The 19101-nt window shown below is 50.8% G+C and overlaps 1 long non-coding RNA gene across 6 annotated transcripts in view; it reads right to left on the bottom strand.

Moving 5' to 3' along the window:
• Positions 1-3876: 3876 nt before the first annotated feature.
• Positions 3877-19101, bottom strand: part of LOC106988848 (uncharacterized) — a 57091-nt gene continuing 41866 nt past the window's right edge. For 2 of the 6 annotated variants that reach the window (XR_003417765.2, XR_003417768.2), the window contains 3 exons: positions 13946-14056; positions 13124-13212; positions 3877-6634 (listed from right to left, as the gene is read on the bottom strand). This is a non-coding gene — a long non-coding RNA (uncharacterized LOC106988848). The remainder of the gene's footprint in view (positions 6635-13123; positions 13213-13945; positions 14057-19101) is intronic. The other 4 variants (XR_003417764.2, XR_008294081.1, XR_008294080.1 and 1 more) reach the window with 3 other exon arrangements.

The raw sequence follows: 19101 nt of genomic DNA, 5'->3' as shown, positions 1-19101 counted from the left end.
CATCCGACTTCAGCTCAGGTCATGATCTCACAGTTCATGAGCTCCAGCCCCGTGTCGGGCTCTGTGCTGACAGCTCAGAGCCTGGAGCCTGTTTCAGATTCTGTGTCTCCCTCTCTCTCTCTGTCCCTCCCCCATTCATGCTCTGTCTCTCTCTGTCTCAAAAATAAATAAACGTTAAAAAAATTTTTTTAATTAAAAAAATAAACATAAAAAATTTTTAAAAAATAAAGTAAAATTATTCCAAAATGGCTAACAATTATATACAAAATAATTGTTAATATACCAAAATATATTTGATAGACTTTTTATATTTTTATTATATATATGTAATTTTTATCATTTTGGAAAATTAGTCCCAGCTCTTTCGCATAGAGAAATGATGACTTATGTTCACACAAAAACCTGTACACAGATGTTTATAGCAACTTTATTTGTAATAGCCCCAAACTGGAAACCACCCAATGTCCTTTAACAGGGAATGGTTAAATAAATTGGGGTATATCCTACATGAAAAAATACTCAGCAATGGGACGCCTGGGTGGCTCAGTTGGTTAAGTATCTGATTTCGGCTCAGGTCATGATCTCATAGTTCGTGAGTTTGAGCCCCGCTCGGGCTCTGTGCTGAGAGCTCAAAGCCTGGAGCCTGCTTCAGATTCTGTCTCCCTCTCTCTCTGCTCCTCCCCCGCTCGTGCTCTGTCTCTCTCTCTCTCAAAAATAAATAAACATCAAAAAGAAAAAGAAAAAGAAATAAAAACTACTCCGCAAAAAAGAAATGAACTGTTGATCCACACACCAACCTGGATTAATCCATAGACTTGTGTTGACTGTAAAAAGCCAGGCTCCAAAGTTTACATACTGTGGGATTCCATTTATGTAACATTCTTGAAGTGGCCAAAGTATAGAAGTGGAAAACAGATTAGTAGTTACCATCAGTTAAAAGAGAAGGTAGGTTGATCGGAAAGTAGCTGTGATTATAATAAAATGGCAGCAGGAAGGTCCTTGTGGGATGGAAATGTTCTGTATCTTGATTGTGTCAACATCAGTATCCAGATTGTGATATTCCTTTTTTTAAGATTTTATTTATTTACAATTTTTTTAAGTTTATTTCTGAGAGAGAGAGCATGAGCAGGAGAGGGGCAGAGAGAGAGGGAAACAGAGGATCCAAAGCGGGCTCCACACTGACAGCAGTGAGTCAGATGTGGGGCTCGCGCTCACAAACCCTGAGATCATGATCGGAGCGGAAGTTGGACGCTCAACCGACTGAGCCTCCCGGGCGCCCCCCAGGTTGTGAGGCTCTAGTATAGTTTTGCAACGTTACCATTGGGAAACTGGGTAAAGGGCACTCGAGAAGTCTCTGTACTGTTTCTCCCAACTGCAGTGAATCTACAAGTATCTCAAAATTTTCAAGTTTAAATCACCTTAGACTTGGGAAAGAAGAAGAGAAAACTGCTGCGTCTTCAAGATGAAATAAGAAGGGTCGGGGCGCCTGGGTGGCGCAGTCGGTTAAGCGTCCGACTTCAGCCAGGTCACGATCTCGCGGTCCGTGAGTTCGAGCCCCGCGTCGGGCTCTGGGCTGATGGCTCGGAGCCTGGAGCCTGCTTCCGATTCTGTGTCTTCCTCTCTCTCTGCCCCTCCCCCGTTCATGCTCTGTCTCTCTCTGTCCCAAAAAGAAATAAACGTTAAAAAAAAAAAAAAAAAAAAAAGAAGGGTCACAGCATTCAGATGGCCGAGCAACCTGGAGCCACCTAAAATAGACCAGTTGGATCAGGAGGATGGTCAGCGTCCCCATTTTGCATCCATTCTCTTCCTTTCTCCAATACGGCCTCAGGCAAGTCTTCTCAGGCCCTCTCCCTCCTTTACCAAAATGGGAAAAGGCATGGAAAGCCACTAGGAGCAGTCCTAGATAATTGTTCAGATAGGGGGTACCTGCTCACAAGAGGATGTGCATCTGAAGGGAGACAAGTTGGTTAGGCTGAAAAGCGAGCCTCCAATACCGAAATTGCTGACACAGCAGGCAGGGGAGGAAAGATAGTTAATATAACTGGAGGAACGGAGAGCTTCTTGGAACTCAGGAAAGCCCATCAGGCCTGTGAGCTGAGATGATCCATGAGGCCAGCTGTGCCCAGCAAGCATCAGGGTAGGAGACAGGAGGTGGCAGAATGTAAATGTTTTTAATTTAAAAATTTTTTTTTAATGTCTATTTATTTTTGAGAGAGAGAGTGTGTGTCAATGGGGGAAGGGGCAGAGAGAGAGGCCAACACAGAATCTGAAGCAGGCTTGAGGCTCTGAGCTGTCAGCACAGAGCCTGATGTGGGACTCGAACTCAAGAAGCATGAGATCATGACCTGAGCGGAAGTTGGATGCCCAACTGACTGAGCCACCTAGGCGCCCCCAGAATGTAAACTTCAGAGTGGCATTTCATATTGGATGGGAATGATTAGGAGCGGAGAGAACTGGGGTTTGAATAATAAAATATATTCATTTTGCCTAGAATCTTTTATTTCCTCCCCCTACCCACACTCCATTTTCCCGGACAAAGCACTGCCCATCCCGCTCTAAGTAGTGGGACTGAACTTGAGCAGCCAACTTGCTAAAAATGATTGGCCTGGGTGTGATGGCATGATCCAAGCCTGGCCAATCATGCTACTTTTCTTCTTGGGCTCCCTACAGTAAGTTGTTCAAGGTAATTCAATAGCGAGAGGCAAAGCCTGTGTTGGGGCTCCAGGATTTCGGACTCCAAAGCTAGTTTCTGTCCCATTTTCCACCCTGTTCTCTGGGAGCACAAGGATTTCTCTCAGCAAGGCTCATCTGCTCAGATAAAACTTTATGGTACTCAGACATCCCAGTTGCTCTGAGCTTCAAAACCACGGGGGGCCCTGGTAGCCTGTTGTGCCATAGCCAGATGGACATGAGACCCTGGGAAAGTTACTTTACCTCCCTGAACCTCAGTTTCCCCATCTTCCATCTGAGTTAATAACGGTAAGGATCTCCCAGGGGTGTCTTGTGAATTAAGTGAGACAATCAGCGGAAGGTGCTTAGCACATAGCGAGTGCTCTGGCAGAGCTCAGTGAGCAAACTCTGGTCATTACGAAAGAGAAACCCAAGGCCAGACATCTGTCACCATGTCAGCTGTCTGACGTCCCTAATCCCCCAGGCTCTGACCTTCTCCCTCTTCCCAAGCTCAGCCCTGTCCAGGCTATTCTTGTCTAAACTTTCCCAAATGTCACTCTTTGGGTTTTTTCTTCTTTATGCTCTGTGTCTTTATCTAGGTGACATTTTTCCCCCTCCACAGGGACTTTTGTGAGAACAGGAGTAGAAACAACAAAAGGGCCTCTGGTCAGGCTCCCCCCAAAGAGCAGGAGGATATTGTGACCTAGAGACACCCGGAGGGAGTCCCGAGGGAGTGGAGGGGGAGAGGAGGGGGAGGTTGAGCTGAGGGAGTGCTGGGGGCAGTTCTGCAACTAAGCCAAAGGGCAGGCCTCCCTCTCTAGAAAAAACTCCACTGACAGAATCTCAAGGATGATGAGTCAGGGAAATCCAGCTCTGGAATCCTTCACAGACCCTGTTCCGCATGGGAACTTGGGGAGCAGATTAAAACACCTTCTAGCACTTTCTGTCCATATGTGACTATGCTGGCTGGCTCGGTCAGGTCAATCCTAAGCGTCCCCAGGCTGGGTGGCGAGATCAAGACACGGAGCTGGCCCCACCACAGGCAGGCCGTCCCAAGGCTGCAGGCCCCTCGGCCTGGCGTTACCGTGGTTGTGTGTGAGAGGGGTGAGGAGCGTCTCCACGGCACCAGGTGCCTGTAGTACATCAATGAGAGCTTCAGGGAGGGTCGAATGAATGACAGAGAGAAAACGAAGAGTGGGACCTGCTGAGAGGAGGTGTATGTCAAGGGCAGGAGAGGGCTCCCTTCGCAAACACCTCCCTCGGGTCTGCCGTCTCACCACCGCCCAGGCTCTGGAAACTGGCCATGCTCGGGCATGGGCCCCAGCGTGCTCCCGGGTTACCCCTCACTCTTGGATTCAGCCCATTGGATCCAAGAAGAACGCCTGACTGGAGGTAGCCAGTCTGATTCTTTCTTCTGGGAATCGGCGCTCCTTACCTGTGAGAATGGCAGGTGAGGGGCAGACAGGGCCATCGCTGGCGGGAGGGTCCAGGGCACAGGGCCAGTCCGAAGCCGCTCTCGACGCTCTTCTCCCAAGGCCCATGCTGTTAGCTGGGAGCCCCAGGACTCCCCATTTCACCCCCATTTATGGCTTGAGCTGGCAAGAGTCCACTTATGTGCTTGCAAACAGAGGAACCTGTTGCTTAGGCCCACACATGGTCACAGGCCGGCCTGTGTGCCGCTGTCATCCACACGTGAGGGGCTTGGAGCCACGGGCCACCGGCCGTGGGCTTCCCTCCCACCCCGCAACACCAGGGCGGCGGAGAGAAGGCAGGCCAGCCAGGCCTTCTGGATGGGGCGACGAGCTCAGGGGAAGGAGCGCTGGGTTGGAATCAGGAAGCCCACCTTTGAGGCTTGGCTCAGCATTCAGCTTCCGTGTGTGACCCTGGACCCTTGTCACTGCGTCTCTCGGCCTTTTGATCTTTTATCCTTTTCTACCTCCGTCTCTCCGATGCCAGAGTTCTTGGACATCTTCGTCTTGCTTTCTTTTTGAAGTTTATTTCTTTTGAGAGTGGGGAGGGGCAGAGAGAGCGGGGGAGAGAATCCCAAGCGGGCTCCGCGCTGTCCGTGGGGGGCCCGATGCAGGGCTTGATCTCACAGACCGTGAGATGGTGATGGAAGCCAAAACCAAGAGTCGGATGCTTAACCGGCTGAGCCAGCCAGGTGCCCCTTGGGCATCTTTTTTTAGTCGCCCCTTCAAACTGGTCCCTCCCCTTTCCTTCCATTCTGCCCTAACATAGGCGCGCGCACACACACACACACACACACACACTCACACATTCCCACACTCTCTCTCCATTGTGCACATATGGGCTTGCATGCCTTCTTTCTTTGTCTTTCCGTCCTTCTCTGTCCCTTGTAAGATGCCTTGAACTCGATGTGACTTTGCAGCATATGGGGGGAGGCAGGGGCCGTATCAGTCAGAGTAGGTGAGCTGATGCCGCGGCACCAAAGGCCTCCCAAGCCTCAGGGGGCTTCTTCCTCCTGCTCACTGTCCACGGTGAGCCCACTGGAGGCCCAGCTTCTTCTAGTCGCTCTACCCCAAGGCCTGGGGATGACAGAACAGTCACTGCCTGGGGAACTGCCCACTCTTTGGCCAGTGGGTTTTGGTGGCGGCAGGAAAGAGGAACGTGGGTGTCCAGAAACAGACCCAGAGTCAGTGGTGCAAGTGCCAACAGCTAATTTGGGGGGGGGGGGTACAGGGGACACTGGTATGGAGCAGGAGAATGCCTCAGGGAAAGGAAAGCAGCTAATAAGGGATGTGGATTAAGCCAGCCGCCGCTGTGGGTGAATGCGGTTCGTCCCCTGGGAAATCCCGGGGAAACGGTGAGGAACCCATGCGCCAGGGTGAGCCCGCCTCAGGGGTGAGAGAGCTGGGGTATTTATATCTCAACTCCCCCCAGTCGCTGGCCCGGGTTGACAGGGGTGAGGTGTGTATTTCCCTGGCACTCCCAGCCTGGGGTGCGCGTGGGCAGAGCCGTGTTTTGTGGTCTAGCAAAGCCCTTGGGAACAGAGACGCAGACACTGGGGGGACTAAGTCATCAGGATGCTCCAAGAGCTGTGGGCGGGGCGCCGACCGGCTCTGCCTTGACCGCCAGTCACGCATGAGCTCTTCAAGTTTGCCCCTAAAGTGATACCGTCACTTCCACTCACATGCCAGTGGCCAAATAGAGTCACACGGTCATGCAGACCCTCAACGGCACAGAGGATCTAGTCCCGCCAGGTACCTAGACGGAGAGAACGCCGGAATATTTGTGACAACGACGGGGACCCAGTCTGGACTCTTGCTGCTGGTGCAGAAGCAGCCGGACTGAATCTGCCGTGAGACACCAAAGGCCATGTCCACGGGCCACAGGTGGTCTCCTGCTGGAACGCTTGCAGCCTGTCTCCTCCCCCACCCCTCCCTGTGGTCCATTTTGGGTTTCCTCTCCCTGTTCTCTCCCCCTCTCCTCTCAGCAAAGTCATTTCCGGGTTGCCCCTCAGCCCTCCCCTCACAGGTGCCCCAGGGGGGTTCCTTAGCTGTTCTCATCCACCTCAAAGTTCAAATAAGCAAACACTTTGCGGTTTGCAAATTGCACAGGCAGCCAGTCTTTCTTCTCCTCACCTCACGTGAAGGACACCGTCTTCAGCTCAACAGATGTGGAAACTGAGGCACAGAGGAAGTAGATGGCCTGCTTAAGAATACAGAGTTCATGGCAGTCTAGTTGAAAAGGTCCTCGTCCAGGAAATTTTGGAAGGTTCCTGTCTCCTAATCTGGTGCTCAACCTTCCCTCTTATGTGGCTTTTTAAAGGTCAGCTTCTGGGGCACCTGGGAGGCTCAGTTGGTTGGGTGGCCGACTTCGGCTCAGGCCATGATTTCACAGTTCGTGAGTTCGAGCCCCACATCGGGCTCTGTGCTGACAGCTCAGAGCCTGGAGCCTGCTTCGGATTCTGTGTGTGTTTCTCTCTCTGCCCCTCCCCTGCTTTCTGTCCCTCAAAAAAAAAAAAAAAAAAAAAGGAATAAACATTTAAAAAATTAAAAAAAAAAAAGGTCAACACCTGACTCCACCCACCATCTAGGGCCACAAGGGCCACCTCCTTCTCACCATCCTAACTGGCCGGCACCCTATCATTCTGTTATTTCACAAGTGCGTGTCCCTGAATGTGTTCTTCTGTCTTCCTTGAAAGCCCTTTTCTGTCTTCAGCAGCCAGCGGGCACCCGGAAGCTGTCCACCTCCCTCGAGCATAAGAGCTCCTGGGTCTCCTCCCTGCAGGCTAGACTTGCTGGCAGGTGGATTCCTCCCACCTGTGGCTACAGCCACTCAGATGCCAGTTCTGTGGCTCACGGCCCAAAGGGCAGCCCAAACCTCCCTCTTTTCATCAGCCAGTCCATTGGTTCAATTCCCCACACCAGTGAAGCTCTCAGCCAGCCCAAGGATCCAGAGCTGGCCCGTTCACCCCACTCCCTCTCCTGGGAGGGCAGCCACTAGAATCTTCTGCCTAAATCACCCCCCTCGGCTCTTCTCTAAACAGCCCATGGCACTGGTTTGGGCTTCCTTGCACTGGGTCCGGCCTGAATTCTTCACCCCCCTCTCAAGGCTCCAGACCTCCGACAGCCATGGCAAGGGGACAGGAGAGGGCGGAGGGCAGGCCTGAGTAAAACCTCGAGAGTCAAAAAGGAATTGGGTATCTCGCTGCCATTGTGGTTCCGGCAGGAGACCACATGTGGCCAGCGGACAGGTGGAATAAAGCCTTTGCCTTCTAGGTCCCTAAGTACGTTAGAACCTGGGGCGTCTGTGGCCCACACTTAGCCCGCACTCGCTCCTTTCGTCCCAACACACAATCCCATTTTATGGATGAGATAACAGAGGATGAAGTAGGCAGATTGAAATCAGAGAGGAGTTGTGTTCATTTATCCTTGAAGAATATTGACTGAGTGCTTATTATGTGCCAGTCGCTGTTCCAGGCACTAGGGATAGACAGACACGGGAAGGAGACAGATAAAAAGTATGTCAACAAAGAAACACGTATAGTAGAGTGTCGAGTCATGACAACTGCCCTGGAGGGAAACAGAGCAGAGCCAGGAGGTGCAGGGAGACGGCACCACCCCGGAAGGAGGGTTTCTCTGTCCAAGGAGGCAGTATTTGATCGGAAACCTGGACAGAGTGGGAAAGAGCATCATGCAAAGCTTGGCGAGAACACTCCAGGAGGAGGGAACGATGCCTAGTGAAGAAGGCACAGAGGTAGAATGAGCTCGGAGGATCTCGGGAGCAGCAAGAAGGCTGGTGTGGCCAGAGCAGAGTGACAGGAAGGGACAGAGGCAGGTGGGCTGGAGACCACGCAGGGCCTTGTATTGGTCAGGGGGACCCAGCTGCTGTAACAGCCACCCAAGCTCTAATGGCTTAACACGTAGAGGTTTGTTTTTCTGCTCATGTAATTGTTCTGTTAGTGTCATAAGACACTATGACACAGGGCACAGGGGTCTTGTTCCACATACCCAAGGACCCAGGCACCCTCCAACTTGGGGCTCTTTCATCTCCTCAGAATCCTCGGTGGATCCCCCACGTCTAGCTGGCCGATGAGAAATGCGAGGGGAGAGGCCACGCCCCTGCCCTCCCCGCCCCACCTCCACCCGTGCAAGGAGGCTGAGGCACGTTGCAGGGGTGAGTCCAGGACCCAGAGGAGAATGTAGGTTTTGGTGAGCACTGGTGGCCTCCGCCGTGAGCCTCGGTGAGGCACTTGGATTTCATTCTACAAGTGGTGAGTAGCTGTCAGGAGGTTGAGAAGAGATGAGGGAAACCATCCAGTTTGTGTTTGAAAGGCTCACTCTGGATGCAGGGAAGGAGGGGCGCTGGAGTAAAGAATCAGCCGGAGTCACCTGGCTAGTTCAGTGCTACAGCTGGAATTTGAACTCCACCAGGCTGGCTCCAGAGGCCTTGGGCTTCGCCCCTGGGTCTGCTGCCTCCCGAAGCACGTCGTGCAGCTGTCAGCTCTTACATGGTTGCAGTAGCCAACCTGCCCACCTGTCTTTCCTGAAAACAGTTCACATGGGAGGTAGAGGACAGGTTTCAGGTAAGTCAGGCCTGGGGTCGAACCCTGGCTCTCTCTGCCCTTAGCAACTACAGGGCCTCTGTTGCCTCGTTCAGCCTCAGTTTCCCAAAGAATGTAGCTCATAGGGTGATTGTGGCCATGAAGTGACGCACTGTGTATGTAGTGTGGCACTGGGGCACAGCGGCTCTGTGCTAGGGGCTCCAGGGACAGTCTTCTAGGTATGCTTCTAGAAGCCTTGGGAAGAGCATCCCTGATCCCCAGTGTTAGGCTTTCCTTTTCCTGGAAGCCTGGGATCCTGTCCCCTGGGCTTAAGGCTTTGCCTCCTACGACCATGCAGAATCCACTGACAGAGGTGGCTACAGTCCAAAGTCCCTGTCAATTCTCTCCAGGGGAAGAGCTTCAGCAAACCCTCCTCAGAAGGCTGCTTGAGCCAGTCTGCAGGGAAGGGAGTGCCCACAAGGGGAAAAGTGGCCCTTAAATCAGGACCAGAGATCCACTTTCCCTCCTGGGCAATTCTGCCTGCTCTCACCCCAGAATTCTCTCACATTCCTTCAATCCATTCCAGGAAGAAGAAGTTGGCCAAACTCTGCTTCCCCCGAGCTCTCGGTGGGATCTCACAGGCTAGGACCTCGCCAGTATGAAGATCTGGGAGTGAGGCCTTGGCACCGACATCTGAATCTCTGAGCACCGAAACTCTGAGCTCTTTTCTTTTCTTTTCTTTTCTTTTCTTTTCTTTTCTTTTCTTTTCTTTTTTAATGTGTATTTATTTTTGAGAGAGAGAGAAACAGAGCACGAGCAGGGGAGGGGCAGAGAGAGAGGGAGACACAGAATCCGAAGCAGGCTCCAGGCTCCGAGCCGTCCGGACACAAATCCTGACACGGGGCTCGAACTCAAGAGCCGTGAGATCATGACATGAGCTGAAGTCGGATGTGGAACCGACTGAGCCACCCGGGCGCCCCCAAAACTTTGAGCTTCTCTGATGCATGATGTTCGCAATGATTCAAAGGAGGAAACCTCCAAGAAGATTCTAAAAAGCTCCGACCTAAACCTCCTCCTGGCTGAGCACATTTTGACATGTTGAATAGTGACAGGTGGAAGGAAGAGGGATTCTGACAAGTCTGGGCAGGAGATAAAGCCTGAGGGTGCAGGCTGGGGCGGGAGAGTGTCTGGGGCTGTTCACTGGTCACATTAAGGGGCTGGAGCTAGAGAGCCACAGGAAGGAACTGGGGAGGGCCAAGCAGGAGCATTGAAGAAAACCTGCCAGAATGTTCCCTCAGGACATGTGGAGCTAACAGTTGTGATCTAACAGACAAGTGTGGCTTCAGGGTGGAGAGAAGGACTGGAAGGCCAAGGAGAAGACAAGAGAGAAAGGGAAAGAGGACAGAAGGGGTTTAAAAAAAACCTTGAAAGATAACGGAATTTCAGAGTCCACTGAAAATCTCTCCCACTGCACAACACCAGAAATGGGGGGGCGGGGTGCAAAATACAACAAACACTCTGAAAGATATCTTTCGGGGCGCCTGGGTGGGTCCGTCAGCTAAGCGTCCGACTTCGGCTCATGTCATGATCTCACAGTTCGTGGTTTCGAGCCCCACATCGGGCTCTGTGCTGACAGCTCAGAGCCTGGAGCCTGCTTCACATTCTGTGCCTTCCTCCCTCTCTGCCCCTCCCCCACTCATGCTCTGTCTCTCTCAAAAATAAAAAATAAAAACATTTTTGAAATTAAAAAAAAAAAGCACTGAATTCACAGACAGGTGAGGGCAATCCTCAGGGCCCCCAAATGAAGAGCGAGTAGGAAATAAAGATGCTAAGATGACTGTAGATAGTAGATGCCCCAGGACATTAGCCCAGCTCCCTAACATAGGGTCTTAAGTTTTTTTTTTTTGTTTGTTTGTTTTTAATTTTGTTTCAACGTTTTTTATTTATTTTTGGGACAGAGAGAGACAGAGCATGAACGGGGGAGGGGCAGAGAGAGAGGGAGACACAGAATCGGAAACAGGCTCCAGGCTCCGAGCCATCAGCCCAGAGCCCGACGCGGGGCTCGAACTCACGGACCGCGAGATCGTGACCTGGCTGAAGTCGGATGCTTAACTGACTGTGCCACCTAGGCGCCCCGGGTCTTAAGTTTTAAGATCCACATGGCACTTAAGCAAGGTGGGAAATCAGAATTGAGATTCCAGCGTAAAACCGAAATCTTTTTCATCTGGAATGACCTGGAATGAGGCTGGTGGCCTCACCAGCAAAGAGAGACTGAAGGAAACATAGCCGTCTTGGCCTGGGCTCTCAGTTGAAAAAAAAAAGCGAATCTTTCCTGAGAATTTGGGAATCATAGACTCTTTTCTTCTGCAGGTTGGGGTTCAAATGTACACTGCTTATGTGATTTGGAAAACCACAAACCAGGAAGTTTTTTCTTAAAGTCAAGCCAGCTTAGTAGTACCTTGGGGAGCCAACATTAATCCTCTTGGGAGCCGACGCTCTTAAGCGAGACCTCCCAGAATTCCCACAGATAAGGACAGCCCATGTGGACATGAGGGCACAACCTGTAACTCCAAGGTACATAAGAAAGCGAGCCACAATGAGTGAGAATCAGCAGCTAAAACAAACAGCCGAATTAGACCTCCAGATGACCTCAGATATTGGAATTATCAAATTCGGACCAAAAACCAGCAGGTTTGAATTATTTAGAGAAAAATACTAAAAAAGATACAAAGCTTTTACGCAAACGTGATTTTGTGCCAGCTTCCCAAAACCTCTTTGGGATAGGAAGGGGAAGTTGCATTTGCTCCAGTGTTGGATAAAGACTCAGAACAGAGGCCAGGAGATCTGCTTGGGATCACACATCAGTAACGAGCAGCATCAGAACGTGAAATCCATGGTCGCCTGCCTGCAAACCTGATGCTGATTTCTTGTAAGTCCCCTTATTCTCAATTACATTCTCGAGGGCCGCTTGGATGGGGGGTGGCTTAGCAGTGGCGAAGCAGTCAAGGATCAGTACAGGGAAAAGCAACAGGGATGCATGCCACTGTCCTTCGTTCTGACCGTCTGGAACATTGGGTGCGCTCCGTGACCCGTGGAGCCTGGAAACTCCATCCTACTTACCCTAGGAGGTCTGTGTTAGGGTGAGGGAAGAGGTGGAAGAAAGAGTAAGGGAGAAAGAAAAGGAGGGGAAGGAAGAACAAGGGAGGAGAGACACAGATAATGCAAAAAAGCATAATCACGGGGCACCTAGGTGGCTCAGTCAGTTAAGCATCTGACTCTTGATTTCAGCTCAAGTCATGATCTCACAGTTCGTGAGTTCGAGCCCCACGTCGGGCTCTGTGCTGACAGTGTGGAGCCTGCTTGGGACATCTCTTCTCCCTCTGTCTGCCCCTCCTCTGCTCATGCTCTTTCTCTCTCTCTCTCTCTCTCTCTCTCTGCTCCCCTGCTTACTTGCTCTCTTTCTGTCTCTCAAAATAAATAAAATAAACATTAAACAACAACAAAAGAGCATAATCGCATAAAAGGACTGTCCAAAGGAAAAAGCGAACCTTTGGATTGACAGTTTTCAAAGATCCAGGCTCTGCTAAGTGATCCATTAAATTTTATATCCCCCTCCTCCCTCAATGATAACGTTGTATCTCAGCACATGAGAGCCTATCTAGGGACCACATTAACCCGCCTCCCTTGCAGTCAGATGTGACCTTGGGGCTAAGTGTTCACGAATAGAATGTGAGCAAAGAGAGGGGCTCCATTCCAGGCTGGAGCCATAAGACAGAGGCGTGCCTCCAAGAAAACCCGGCCTTGATTCTAGACCCCAGGGCTGTGGGTCCACAGAACCACACAACAGAAGGAATCTGGGCCCCTGTACGTGTGCGTGAACGGAGTTGCCCGCTGACCTGGGATGTTATAGGAGAAGGAATTGAACTTGTATCTTCTGAGCTGTTGGGGCTCTTTGTTACAGCAGCCTGGCTTTACCTTACCACACCAAGAAAAACACGCCCTGATACTGCTGTGAACAGGTGACAGAGCATCAGAAACACACATGTCGCATGATGCAAAGCTCTGTAAAATTCTGACACGAACCAAAAGTCCGTGCCGATGGCTGGAAGAATTGGCAGAGATGATGCCCCTGAAGTGTCATCGTCACCTGGGTGATGCTGCGAGGCTCACGGTTTTTCTTAGTTTGGGGTTTTTTTCTTGATTTTCTAAATACTATTTCACCACCCATGGAATTTGACTTCTGTCTCACAACTTACAGTACCAATTCCATGGACTTCTGCCACCTCTCATGTTTCTTACCATCGTGAAGCATATTTTTCCCTCTGAGTATTCAAGAGGGCAAATGCTCTTTCTGGGGGTTCCCCTGGCTGCACAGACAGAGGGAAATGTCCGGGGCAGGAGGAGCCCAGCTGGCCTGGGCAGGCAGTGAGGAGTGGGTCTGCTCACCTGGCCCTTTCCACCCCGGGCTCTCTGCCCCTGCTGGACTGGGGCCTCCAGCTGGGTGCCTGGGGGCATCTTCAGCAGTTACTTTCCTTCTGAAACCAGAAGCGCCTGGTGGGTAGACAGTAAGCCCTCCCCCTCCCCCACCCATCCACATCCTGAGCAGAAGGGACAGGAGTGACCCCCACCCAGGGAGGCCTGAGAGTGCTTCATGCAAATCACGCCAGCCCCCATCCGGGGGGAGACTTCGAAAGCCTTGCCCCTGTCCCCACTGTGCTTGGGACACAGTGTCCGGGGCCTGATAGCCCTTTCAGGAAACAGGGCAGGTCAGAGCAGGAAGGGCCTTCCAACACTCCTTGGTCCAACCCCTTCAATTTACAAAATGGGAAACTGAGGCCCAGAGAAAGGGAGTGACTTCCAGGCAGGGTTTAAGTCTCAGCTCCTCAGCAAGAACATTTTTTACCAAACCCCGCTAGCTCTGTACAGATTTGTGTTGGTGGCCTCTTATCCATGGCATGTATTTTGCATCCAGAAAACAAACCACACGCAAATATCCCACCCATTCTCACTGAAAATACACACAGTCCCTCTAAACGCTGACCCTGAGCTCATTAAAACCAAGATGCTCTGGCTCTTGGGAAGGAAGATCAACCCCCACCGCCCCGACACATACACACACACCCCACCCCTGGCGTAGCAGAGGCAGACTCCTGCAGGGATGGCCCCGGGATCCCTGGGGTGGGGGGGTGCTGAATGTGCCCCCCACAGCACACAGGAGGAGGCCCTACAGCTAGAAGCCGCTGCCCTGGATTCTGGCCCCATCGATACCTGTTTGCTGTGTGGCTATGGGGCCCTCACGTGCCCTCTCTGAGCCTCAGTGTTGCAGGTGAAAAGTCTCAGCGCGGGGGTGGTCCTGATGACATTCTGGGATCGGAATGGCTGAGGAAAGAAACTTTGTTAGGTCCTCAAGTGGGCAAGCAGGACTCTGCTCCCAGACCGGCCCAGCCCAGGAGGGCGCAGAGAGAAGAGCCAGCTTTTGGGTGGGAAGAGGGAAGAGAGGGTCCCAGCTGCCCTGTGCAGCGGCTCTGAGGTGGTTACGTGGCAGGGACAGAAGCAGCTTGTTGGGCGTGGTCCGATAGCAGCTTGCATGGTCCTGCCTGGGACTGAGCGGGTCCTCATACAGGGACGTCTTGCCGGGGTGAAGATCCCACCGGCTAGGGGTGAGTGAACCCTGGGCAGACAGAACCTTGGGGCTCCTTGCCCTCACACACTCGTTTCCTGCTTCATCCGCCCTCTCCTAGAACAACCTGAGGAGGCTGTGAGTCCCGGCTCATCCAGTCCTCCCTTCCTCCCTCCCCAGTGCCAGCCAGCAACCCCGTGGCGGGGAGGCCTTCCCTGACTCTGCACCGCCTGTTCCCAGGACGGGGCTCCTGCTGCCTTCTTCGGTGTGGACAATTAACAACTACTCATCACACAGCAATGCCCACCCCCAACCCCATGTGCTTCTGATGCAGCCCAGGAGTTACAAGTTCTCAGGACTAGTCTTCTGATTCCTCTCCGTGAGTAAATGCACTCACGTGATCACAACAGCCAAGCCCAAGGCCCGTGCCATGGTTCCCCTGGGGGGCGGGGGAGGGACCTCGTGTCACCCAAAGGAGCACGGGAGGGGGCCTCCTGGGAACCGCCAGGTCTGAACAAGAGGATGATCGGAGTTTCTGGCTTTGGTTCTGTTTCTGCCTGCCTTGCGTTCAGCCGTGGCAGCCTGCTCCCCGAAGCCCTGCGGGCTGACTCAGAGGCCAACCGCCCCTCTAACCGAGGGCTTCTTCAGTTCCAGGCCGCCCCCCACCTGCCCGGGCCCGGGCCCTCCCAGCTGGCCTCCACCCCTTCGCCCTCCCCCACTCCTGTCCAATCTCCGCAAGGAAACCTCCTCCCAGCTTTGATTCTGGCTTCTCTTCCCCAAAGCCTCATCGTGCTCTGCTGCTTCTCTCCCCCCCAGAGAGTAGTTTCTTTAATCCTCTCTGCCAGGAGGCCTCTTTTCTTCCCTGCTCTGAGATCCTCTTCTACCCCTGCTTTTCCTCCTGCTCCTTCTCCCCTTTCTCTGCCTCCTCCACCTCCCCTTCCTCCAGAAAGCCCTCCTTGCTTAATTGGGAAGGGAGAAAGAACATCCCTGAGTCATCTGTAATTGTCCAGCACCATCTCGCCTTCTCTGCCAGATGCTGCAAGTGGCTGGGGCCAGAGAGGCAGGCAGGGGGCCCCGCCCACACTCACTGCCACCCGGTAAACGGCTTCCTTTTTGGAATTAGTCAGGCTCTTTCTAAAGTTCATACAGAAAAATAACCAAGCGAGAATACGCAGAGATCTTCTAAAAAAGAATCGTGAGGGGGCCTAGACCTACCAACTATTTAAAATAGTATAAAGCTATGGTGATTAAAACAACACGAATAGACAGACAGATCAAGGGAACAGAAAAGAAAACTCTAGAACGAAAACAAATAGTAACAGCAATTTGGTCTCTGGTGAAGATGGTGTCTCAGATCATTGGGGATAAGACGGGTTATTTATTCAATGGTGTGGAACAATGGACAACGGAGCTGGGTGCCTGTCTCACACCTTGTACCACAATAAATCTCAGACGCATTAAAGGCATAAACATAAAAATATGGAATCCGTAAGATACTGTTAAAACATACTTTCAATGAGTTTGGAGGAAGGAAAACCTTTTATTTATTTATTTTGATTTATTATTTTTGAGAGAGAGAGAGAGTGCAGGGGAGGGGCAGAGAGAGGAAGGGACAGAGGATCCAAAGCAGGCTCCGTGCTGACAGTGGCAAGCCCAATGAGGGGCTCGAACTCATGAACTATGAGATCATGACCTGGGCCAAAATTGGATGATCAACTGACTGAGCCACCCAGGCCTCCCAGAATGCCTTTTAAAATACATTACAAAACCTAGGGGTGCCTGGGAGGCTCAGTCGGTTAAGCTTCCGACTTCAGCTCAGGTCATGATCTCACGATTTGTGAGTTCGAGCCCCACGTTGGGCTCTGTGCTGACAGCTCGGAGCCTGGAGCTGCTTCAGATTCTGTGTCTCCCTCTCTCTCTCTGCCCCTCCCCTGCTCGCACTCTGTCTCTCAAAAATAAATAATAGACGTTAAAAAACTTTTTTTAAATAAATAAAATAAAGTACATTACAAAACCTAGAAACCATAAAGAAAAGGTTTATAAATCTGACTACATAAAAGCCAACATTTCATCCATGGAAAAAAAAAATCCCATAAGTAAACCACAAACTGGCATCTCTTAGCACAGGCAAAGGAATTGTGTTCTTAATATGTAAAGATTCCTCCAAATCCAAGAAAAATGAACAACAATCCAGATGCAAAACTAGCAAGTAAAGAATATAAATGGTTCACAAAGAAGGAAGAACAAATAGTTCTCAGACACATGAAAAGAGGCTCAACTTCATTCATAAAAGAAATGCAAATTAGCCTACAAGGAGACAGCATTTTTTTTTCACCTAGCAAATCAGCAAAGATAAAATATATTTGCCAACACATTTTTGTATATTGCTGGTGAGGGTGTAAATTGGTACAATCTCCAAAAGAGGCCATTTGACCATCAAAATTAAAAATTCATATGCCTTCTGACCCAGGAATTCTACCCCTAGATATTTATCCCAGAGATTAAGAACAGAAGTGCATTTTTGTAGGGCTAACGTATTGATGCACCTCTCCTAAAACAAAAAATTGGAAAATGGCCTGAATGTCTACATAGAAGGTTAATTAAATGAATCAGCCTTAAGATAGAATACCAGCAACCATTTAAAAAATGTAGCTACTCTCAGGGTGCCTGGCTGGCTCAGTTGGAAAAGCATGAAACTCTTGATCTTGGGGTCATGAGTTTGAGCCCCACGTTGGGTGTAGAGATTACTTAAATAAAACTTTTTAAAAAATGTTTTTAATGTAGCTACTCTTAAAAAAAATGTAGCTACTCTCTATGTGCTGACATGGAAAGATCTTCAAGTAAAGCGGAAAAATCGAGGGGCAAAAGAGTGTGGGTAGCACGTTACCTTTTCGGGAAGAACAAAAGTCATCTGCCTTTATCGACATAGACGGTCTCTGGAAGGATTTGTAAGGGAGTGGAGCGGTGGTTGCCGTGGGGTGAGACTGAGTATGGGAAGTCACAGAGGCACTTTTCATGGGATACCCTTTTGTAAGTTCTGGATTTTGCTTTGATTCTACCCAATAAAATCGTTAAAACAAAACAAAACAAAATAAAGTAGTTCGGGGGCACCTGGGTGTCTCCATCAGTTAAGCATCAGATCAGGTCGCGATCTCGCGGTCTGTGAGTTCGAGCCCCGATTGGGGCTCTGTGCTGACAGCTCAGAGCCTGGAACCTGCTTTGGATTCTGTGTTTCCCCTCTCTCTCTGCCCTTCCCCCACTCCTCCTCTCTCTCTCTCTCTCTCTCTCTCTCTGTCAAAAATAAACATTAAAACATTTTTGAAAATAAGAATAAAAGCAGAACAGTTCTTTCTACAGTCTAAGTGAGCTTTCCTGTCATGGTTGACCCTTGTTTCTTGTGGGTCATGTGTTGTTCTTCTTGTCTCAAAGCCCACCCTGGGAGACCATTCCCATCCCTCTCCAAAAACTTAAAAAAAAAAAAAAAAAGGCATGCATTTCCCACGGGACCCTACCCCCACCCCTGCACCCTCATAGCAGGTACATGAAGCCCTACTCCACTGGAGACAAATGAAAAAGTCTAGCTGTCCCCACCCTGTCCCCCATCCCCAGCAATTTCCATACACTCAGCTGTTTCAACATATGGGCAACATGAAGGCCTGGATAGCACTTCAGATTAGATTCCTCTGTGTGTGTGTGTGTGTGTGTGTGTGTGTGTGTGTGTGTGTGTTTAGGGGATGCTTCTGGAGGGAATGAAAAAAGGGAATCTAATTACATCAGAAGGAATCTTTCCAGCTGAGAAGAGCCTCCTCCCCAGTAAAAAATGAAAACGGTTCTCATGGAGCTTGAGATTGCCCCAAGGCGTCTGGCAAGGTTCCTGTTTGTCTTGGAAAGCTGTCCCTCCTTCCAACCAGCAGGTCCTAATCCCTAAACTCTTTGCGGCAGCCACCCAGCCCGGGCCGGGGTGCAGGATGGCAGCGGAGGGAGGGGAACACACAAAGACAGGCAGCGTGGTTCCCAAGCCTAACTGAGCATCAGAATCACCTGGGGAAACATTTAAAAATACAGATTCCCAGGGGCACCTGGGTGGCTCAGCTCATGATCTCTCGGTTTGTGAGTTCGAGCCCTGCGTCGGGCTCCGTGCAGACAGCTCAGAGCCTGGAGCCTGCTTTGGATTCTGTGTCTCCCTCTCTCTCTGCTCCTCCCCTGTTCACGCTCTGTCTCTCTCTCTCTCTCTCTCTCTCTCTCTCTCTCTCTCTCTCAAAAATAAATAAACATTAAAAAAAAATTTATAAAAAAAAATACGAATTCCCAGGCCCTGTCCCACCTACTGGAGCAGATCTTCCACAGGGTGGGGCCAGGGATCTATATTTTAAAAATATTTTTCTAGATGGTTCTGATATAGCCCATCCAAGAGGTGCTATCTGGGGCCCCCGATCCAGGCCAAGCCGCTTAGGGAGAAACTGAGTCACAGAGAGCCACAAAGAGCTAGGCTCAACACGTTCTATTTGTTGTGTGACCTCAGGCAAGTTACTTAACTTCCCCGAATCTCCAGATCCTCATCTTTAAAGGGGAACTAAGGTCAGCTCTCCATGGGGTGACTGGGAGAAGTCATCTCATCAGCAAAGCGTGATGATATTTGACAATCCTTGAGCTCCACTGATGTGTGAGTCACTGCACTGTGCCCCCTGCAACCATTACCTCCTCTAGCCTCCAGGACAGCCCTACCCGCCGGTGGTACTATAGCCCCATTTTGCTGCTGAGAAAACTCGAGACTCAGAGAGGTTAAGCAATCTGTTCATGGTCA

This window comes from Acinonyx jubatus, chromosome E1 (genome assembly GCF_027475565.1).
Source record: "Acinonyx jubatus isolate Ajub_Pintada_27869175 chromosome E1, VMU_Ajub_asm_v1.0, whole genome shotgun sequence".
NCBI lineage: Eukaryota > Metazoa > Chordata > Mammalia > Carnivora > Felidae > Acinonyx > Acinonyx jubatus.
Note: the sequence above shows the minus strand (reverse complement) of the source record. Positions and strands in the feature narration are given on the sequence as shown.